Here is a 6,814-nt window from a genome sequence, read left to right as displayed (position 1 = left end):
CACAACCTGTACTGTAAGAGTTCTCTGCTGCTCCGTGTGCATGTTGCATATTCAAAAGCTGCTATTGGCCGTGTGTGTTCAGGAGAGCTGAAAACACAACAAACAATATCAATATCACTGAGCTGCATGCTACAGTGGTGATACATGATCATCGAGGATGGATTGTGCAGCCCTACCTCAAACTTTTTTGTTGCTGCTGTTGTTGCTGACTGATCTCCATTTGCATCTGGCGGGTGCTGTGCAGAGGCACCTATAATGACTTCATTTAGGCCCTGCCGTGGCCCAGGTGCTGCTAAATAAGATTACACAGCTGGTTATTTCTGAGGTCTCACTGAAGAGGCTCATCCCATTAAGCAGGGCACATCTGAGGAATGCTAATGCACTGATTGGGCTGGTTAAGGAGGTCTTCATCATAACGGCCACATTGTCAGTCAGCAAACACATAGGGAGTGATGGAGAGGAGGCTCCACCACACTTCTGGTCTCACTTCGTATTTCGTAGTAATCCTCTGTTGCCGCTTGATAGCACGAAAGCCCTTTGTGGTTGTTTTGTAAAGGCTGTTTTACTGGCTGAAGCTGCACCGGGCAGTTTTACTGTAAAAATATACAGTCTCATGAGCATGAACCACAGCTACAAGTTGAGTAAAGTAAAATTCAAACTTTCAGACAGCAGTGAGCAAGCACTCCTTCCAGAGAAAGTTTGACAATATTACAGTAGATCTTTTTCCCTCTCGTGTTCCCTTGGTTTCCTGTGGTGCAAAGCATCTGACATCACATTAAATGACTTGTGGGTATTCACACTCTAAAACTTTCAAACTCTCGCTGCTATTTGAAAGAGCCAACATGCAGAGCCGTGCTCCCTTTTTAGATCTGTTAGCATTATAAATATTTTTTTTCTCATGCATTTTACATGCTAGGTAGAATCTTGACAGCTACCCAAGTCAAAAACTGATTTTAAATTTAGATTTTTTTTTTACTTAACCATTATGTGATTTGGGTAGAAAATTGAATGAATGAATGAATGAATGAATGAATGAATGGAGAGCAGTTTATACCCCGCTGGGATGTTTTGCCGGTTTAGTCCTGCCTATCCACAAACCTTTAATTGTGCTTCCTTTATAGCTATTGATGAAACAATTTTAAAGACACAGCATAAGTAATAATCTGTGCTTATTAGGTTGATGGAATGTTGAAGCAGAAATTGAAACCACAGGGCTATATAGCGTCGACCATGGCAAACCGGTTTGAGACATCAATCTCGTGGTAAAACAAATCAACAGCCGTAAAAACAGAGACACACGGCAGCCCAACAAAACCAAACAATCAGCCTCTATAGCCGACTCTGGGATTGATTTTGAACAAGATCTGAGATGGTTTCATATGACCTTTCTTCTCCACTTCTTGGCTGATGATAAACGTGGTCGTCAGGTAGGCCCCTCTGACCCTCCAAGAACCCATATCCTTTTGAACACAGAGCCTGATTACCCCTGAGAATGCACACACACACACACACACACACACACACACACACACACACAGTGGATGTAGTCTTGGGGGAAATGAGAGTGAGAGCCACATCACTCTGTCTTGTCCTCTGGCCTGGGACAGGTGGACTCTCTCCCCAAGCTCCACCTGGGTCGTTGATCAAGGCTGATTGGAGGGATGGGAAAAAAAAGTGTTTGTCTGGTATGTGTGTGTGTGTGTCTATATGTGTTTTGTCCATGCGTGTGTATGTGATCACACACAGCAGTCAATTTGCCGCCTCTCCAGATGACTTTGAAACAACGTCCTTTCCTCCCAGGGGAAATATAGAAATGGTAGATGTGTAAGGCCAATATTGTGCATTACCCTTATATCACGCTTATCTCATATTTGAAATTGACTTTGACATACCAAATATTATCTAATACTCCAATTATGACAAAATCAGCCAGTTGCTGTTGAATCCCACTCAAGGCATGTATTCAAGGACCATGTGCAGAAATACATCAGTGAGTCAGGCTGAATTAGCATCTTTGACGAATGATATATATATAGAATTCACCCAGTTTCTGTTTCGCTACTTCTTTCACACCCAAGGCATGCCGCTGCCGTTTTAGTTTATGATCGTCACAAGATTTCCATTTCACATTAAGACAAGTGAATGAGAAAATGTGTATGGGGAGGAGAAATTCATGGATCTTCCAGTTGAATCAACTGATTAAGCATCACCTCAGTCTATGTAAGGCAGAAAGAATGTGTATGGGGAAAGAAAAAAAAAAAAAACGTAAGGAACGGATGATTGATGAAGCAGACACTGTCTTTGATCTCTCATCTCTCCCACCCCCCTCCCTCTCGGTCTTTCTCCAGCAGATAATTGTGAACACGGACAGTACAATACCGCTCCGCCGTCCTTTCCTCTCCTCTGATTGATGTAAAGGGAGAGAGGAATGTTTCAAGCTCCAAGTAGAGGCTGGGAGGTGTATCTGATACATGCATGAATGTGTTTTGAATCTACTTGACTGTAGAGACCACTGAACCAAGTTGAGTAAACCAGCTTCCATAGATTTAAAACAACACTTAATCTATGCTACAGTGTAAATTTGAGCTCCTCAAAACAGTACCCTTCAAACTCCACTGTGTTGGGGTGAAGGAGACCAAATCGCACAGAAACCTTTCACATGGATAGATGTTTGGATGAAATGTCCGTTAAAAAGAAGTAATTACCCTGGAAAACACTGAAAAACGCTCTACTTCAAAATAATAACCAAGGTGATAGGCCTCTCCAAGAGAAATCAACAAAGGAACAAGAAAACACTGGAAATGCTTGGATAAGTGCCTTTCTGCATGGGACCCTTCTGGAGTTCTTTTCGCCGTGGAGTTATTAATAAACGCTGGAAAGCTGACCTCGCTGCAAAACAAAAGCATGAAGAGACCGTGAAAACCATTCCGAGACCATGAAAACCGCACGTCAGCACATCAGAGAAACACATACATTACACGGTAAAGACGTTGACACCATGATATACTCCTGCTTTGGCTTTTCAATCAAATGCAACTTTCACTCTCTCCGGTTGGAAAAGGAACAGCTGTGACATGTTTAGCAGTGAAAGCCCATGTATAATGCCACTCCGAGAGCAGAACACAGTTGAATAAGCACAAGGATCCTGACAAAGCATTCACAAGCACACATACTGACAAATTTAGGAACACACATGCATCCAAATACAATATAAATACTCACATACAAAACAAATATGCACACACACACACAATAAACAGCACCCTGGTAATGACTGACTCTATTGTATGAATCTTCTGGGGGTGTGGAGGCGAACAGCTATTTAACCCTGAGGTGGTAAACGTTGGCGTCATGTCAAACAGAAGTAAAGAGAAGAAAAACGGTGCCTGTTGAATAATTGAAAAGCGTGGGGGACATTTCAAGAACAAAACAGTCCCCTCGGATAAATGCCACCTCGATCCACTTCCCCTGAGAGGATGTTTATCATCCTTCCCACAATGCACCTTGATGCAGGCGGGCACACACAGATGCACACAGAGATACATGCGGACACATGAACATGCAAACACACATGCACGCTCTCCGCTGCAGATAAAAGCAACTTTGCTAATTGATTGCCACGGTGTCTATCATCTGCCCAGGTCCTGATTTCGCTTGTTGTTCATTTCAAAAGAACGGATAATTAAGTGCATTCATCCAGAGAATAGACACATGACACAGTGTCCTACACCGCTGCAAAGCATTCATGATGCCACTGGAGCCTTTGTGGTGTTTGCAAAGTAAACAGCTCTGGGTTAAGCCCTTCCTTTCATACAAAAAGGGATTCTGGAAAATTCAACTGTTTCACAAAAAGTTAAACATGTACAGTCTCTAAAATGCTGATTGCATGTTGTGGACATGAATTATGTGAGGATTATGTTCCACCACCATGAAACGATTATGTGGCAATAGCAGGAGCTGGACATGCAATTACCACATGGTCACTATGAAGTAGTTAGCTAATGCACCTTATTCACAGGATGGCCATTTTGAACATAGGGGTGAGAAACAAACGGATCTCAAGAATCTGATGGGATATAATATCACATTTTAACATATTCAGTCCATTATCGCAAGCAGGTAGCTCTCTGTCTAGTAAACAAGCTTAGTGCTTCCCTGGCAATTGAAGAAGTCTGTGATTGTTTGATTCAAAGGTTGCAAGCCAATTTTAAACTAGTGACTAATCTCTTAGATGCAATGTAAGTCCTTAGGTTCACATGATGAAGGCTTGGGTCCAAGTTTGAGAGAAGCAGAGTGATGGGTGGAAGCAAGCTATGTTTTTTAGGTGGAAAAAAAAGGTAGTTCTGGTGATGTGATTGATGTAGTGTTCAAAGGAGAGGTTGCTGTTGAAAATGATAGGTTGTGAATGTGTGGGGAAGGAGAAGAGGTGGAGTTATCTATCAGTGGTGAGGCACAAGTTGTGAGTGGTTTTGGAATGCATTTGGGACCGATGATCATGTCTGATTTATCCCAGTTTAGTTTGAAGGCGCTGGCTTCCATCCATGATTTAATTACAGTGAGACAGTTGGTCAGAGTTGAGTGAGTTGCAGTGATGATGAATTTAGTTAAGATGAATGAAGGCAATGGTTTCATTTAGGCAAGTAAACCCAGCCTGGCATAGCCATACTGTCATTGTTTTTACCATTGTTCACTAGATGAAACAGTCTGGGCACTGACCAATTCACCCCATATTGAAAAGGGGTGGCAGCGACGGGCATTTACAAAAACACATAGCAGGAGATTGGAGCAACCATCTGTTAATTAGGGGAGAGTGGGGTAAGTAGTGCCAATTTTTACTTAAAGTGCCTTTAAAGCGAGGGGATTATAGTAATGCCTCCAACTAAAATATGCACATATAGTTTAGGATGTTGTGCATCCCTGGGAACAATCACTTTGGATCTTATATAAACTGTTTGAGAAATATAGCTTTCGAAAAAAAAGTGGTTTTGTGGCACAACTTGCCCCTGGTGCGGGGTAAATTGTGCCATTAGAGAGAATACACTGGGGTAAATTGTGCCATTGATAATTGAAGTAAAACAGATCATTTTAATCTCACAAATGATAATGCTATATAAAAGCAAAGCAAATTCAATACAAAATTATTTATTTAACATTTATTTATTATTTTAACACGATCACAGGCCACTTTTCTATAACGAGGCCTAGCGCCACATGAACACATACCCAGAACAAAATAAAAATTCCAAAATGAGCACCTGCAAATCATCTTCATCTGAATCTGAATAGTTTTAGTGATCAAAGGTAAGAAGACAATGTACAATAACAATAAAATACAAGAAAGTAATATATAGTATATAATCACAAGTTGTGCCACTGGCACAACTTACCCCAGGCCCTTTGGCACAAATTACCCCAAGCCCACCATTTTGAAAAAAAATGCATCCCCCAGCTGTTTTGAGCTAACATCATGCTAACTGTATAGACTAATGGTGTAGCTTTCTAAAGTACTAAAACCTGTGTGAACTGTTTTCAAAGTTTTCTATAATTGTTCAAACACAGCAATCAAAAAACCTTGATCATAGAAATTTTACTTTGGAGGGCAAAAAAATGTTTTTCTTCTTCTATGGTTTTAAGACATCAGCCCAGGTTTAAGACACCAGCTTTGGTTAAGGTACAGCAGCTATCACTCACAGTAGCAAATGCCTGACTTGGGGACTGAACCCAAGTTTTTAGAGTTCAAGGTCCATGTAACCACCTATGTGACCTCCACATTATCCCTTTGTGGCTAGGAAAAATATTTCTCACACTTTTTTACTTTTGCCATTGATATTTTATGGCAACGTGCTGATTTTATGAAATTTTTAGCATCCTAACTGATGTTGTTCGCTACAGAACTGGAAGAGGCAATCTTTAGAGGTGCAGATCTAGTTATTGTGGAAGTCTTAACCTTGATCAATCCTTACAAAAGTACTATGGCACTTGAGCTCCATTCTGAGGAACAATTATTTGGAAAACTTATGACGAATTGTGTTACAATCATCTAATTTGGCTCCTCTGAAGCATGTTGTCTTTAAAAAGTTTCAGACAGGAATGCATGAGGAAGTATGACAATAGCTTGCATTATAGATGCTTGAAATTCCCAGGAACATGAAGGAGTTTTCATCGCAGACTAAAAACATGCTATATGGTTCTGCTGCAATAACAGTTCCCTGCACAGTCACTGCAACAATGCTGAAACCTCCATGAACCCATGCTGTCCATCAATCTTGGCCGACATTTGTTCTTTGAATGACTGATTCAAAATCATAAGTGGTCAAAAAGCTTGTTTTCCTCTATTCTGTTTTCTCTAAAATATAGTCAATAAGAGATATTGTCTTTCTTTTGATCACAGCTAATGGAATGCTCTGTTGTTTTCCCATTCATGCAGCGCAGAGAAAATAAGACAGAATGGTGTTGTTTTCATTTGAGACAAGACGGGGTCAATTCTGATTTCACCCTCCCTTACAAGCAAACAAAACTTTCAAAGACGAGAGCTGGAGACAGAGAAACAAAGACATTTTATTCTGTCCGGAAATATGATGGCTCGGCTCGCCGAAGTGCCCCGGTGCTGTGCACAGTGGGAGGGGAGGACATAGGCCGAGCAGAGGGAAGAGGAGAGTTGCTTCTCATTTATTCCCCCTCTTTCATCCTTCCTTCTCCCCCATCCCTGTCTTGTTTTGGCTAATCTTCACAGACCCTGATGGTGGCAAGGGATTGGCGGGGGTGGCGGGGCCTTGAGAGAAGCGACCCCAGAAGGGCCCCATGGCCAGAGTGC

Source organism: Myripristis murdjan, chromosome 21, assembly GCF_902150065.1.
Source record: "Myripristis murdjan chromosome 21, fMyrMur1.1, whole genome shotgun sequence".
Taxonomy (NCBI): domain Eukaryota; kingdom Metazoa; phylum Chordata; class Actinopteri; order Holocentriformes; family Holocentridae; genus Myripristis; species Myripristis murdjan.
This window is presented reverse-complemented; position numbering follows the sequence as displayed.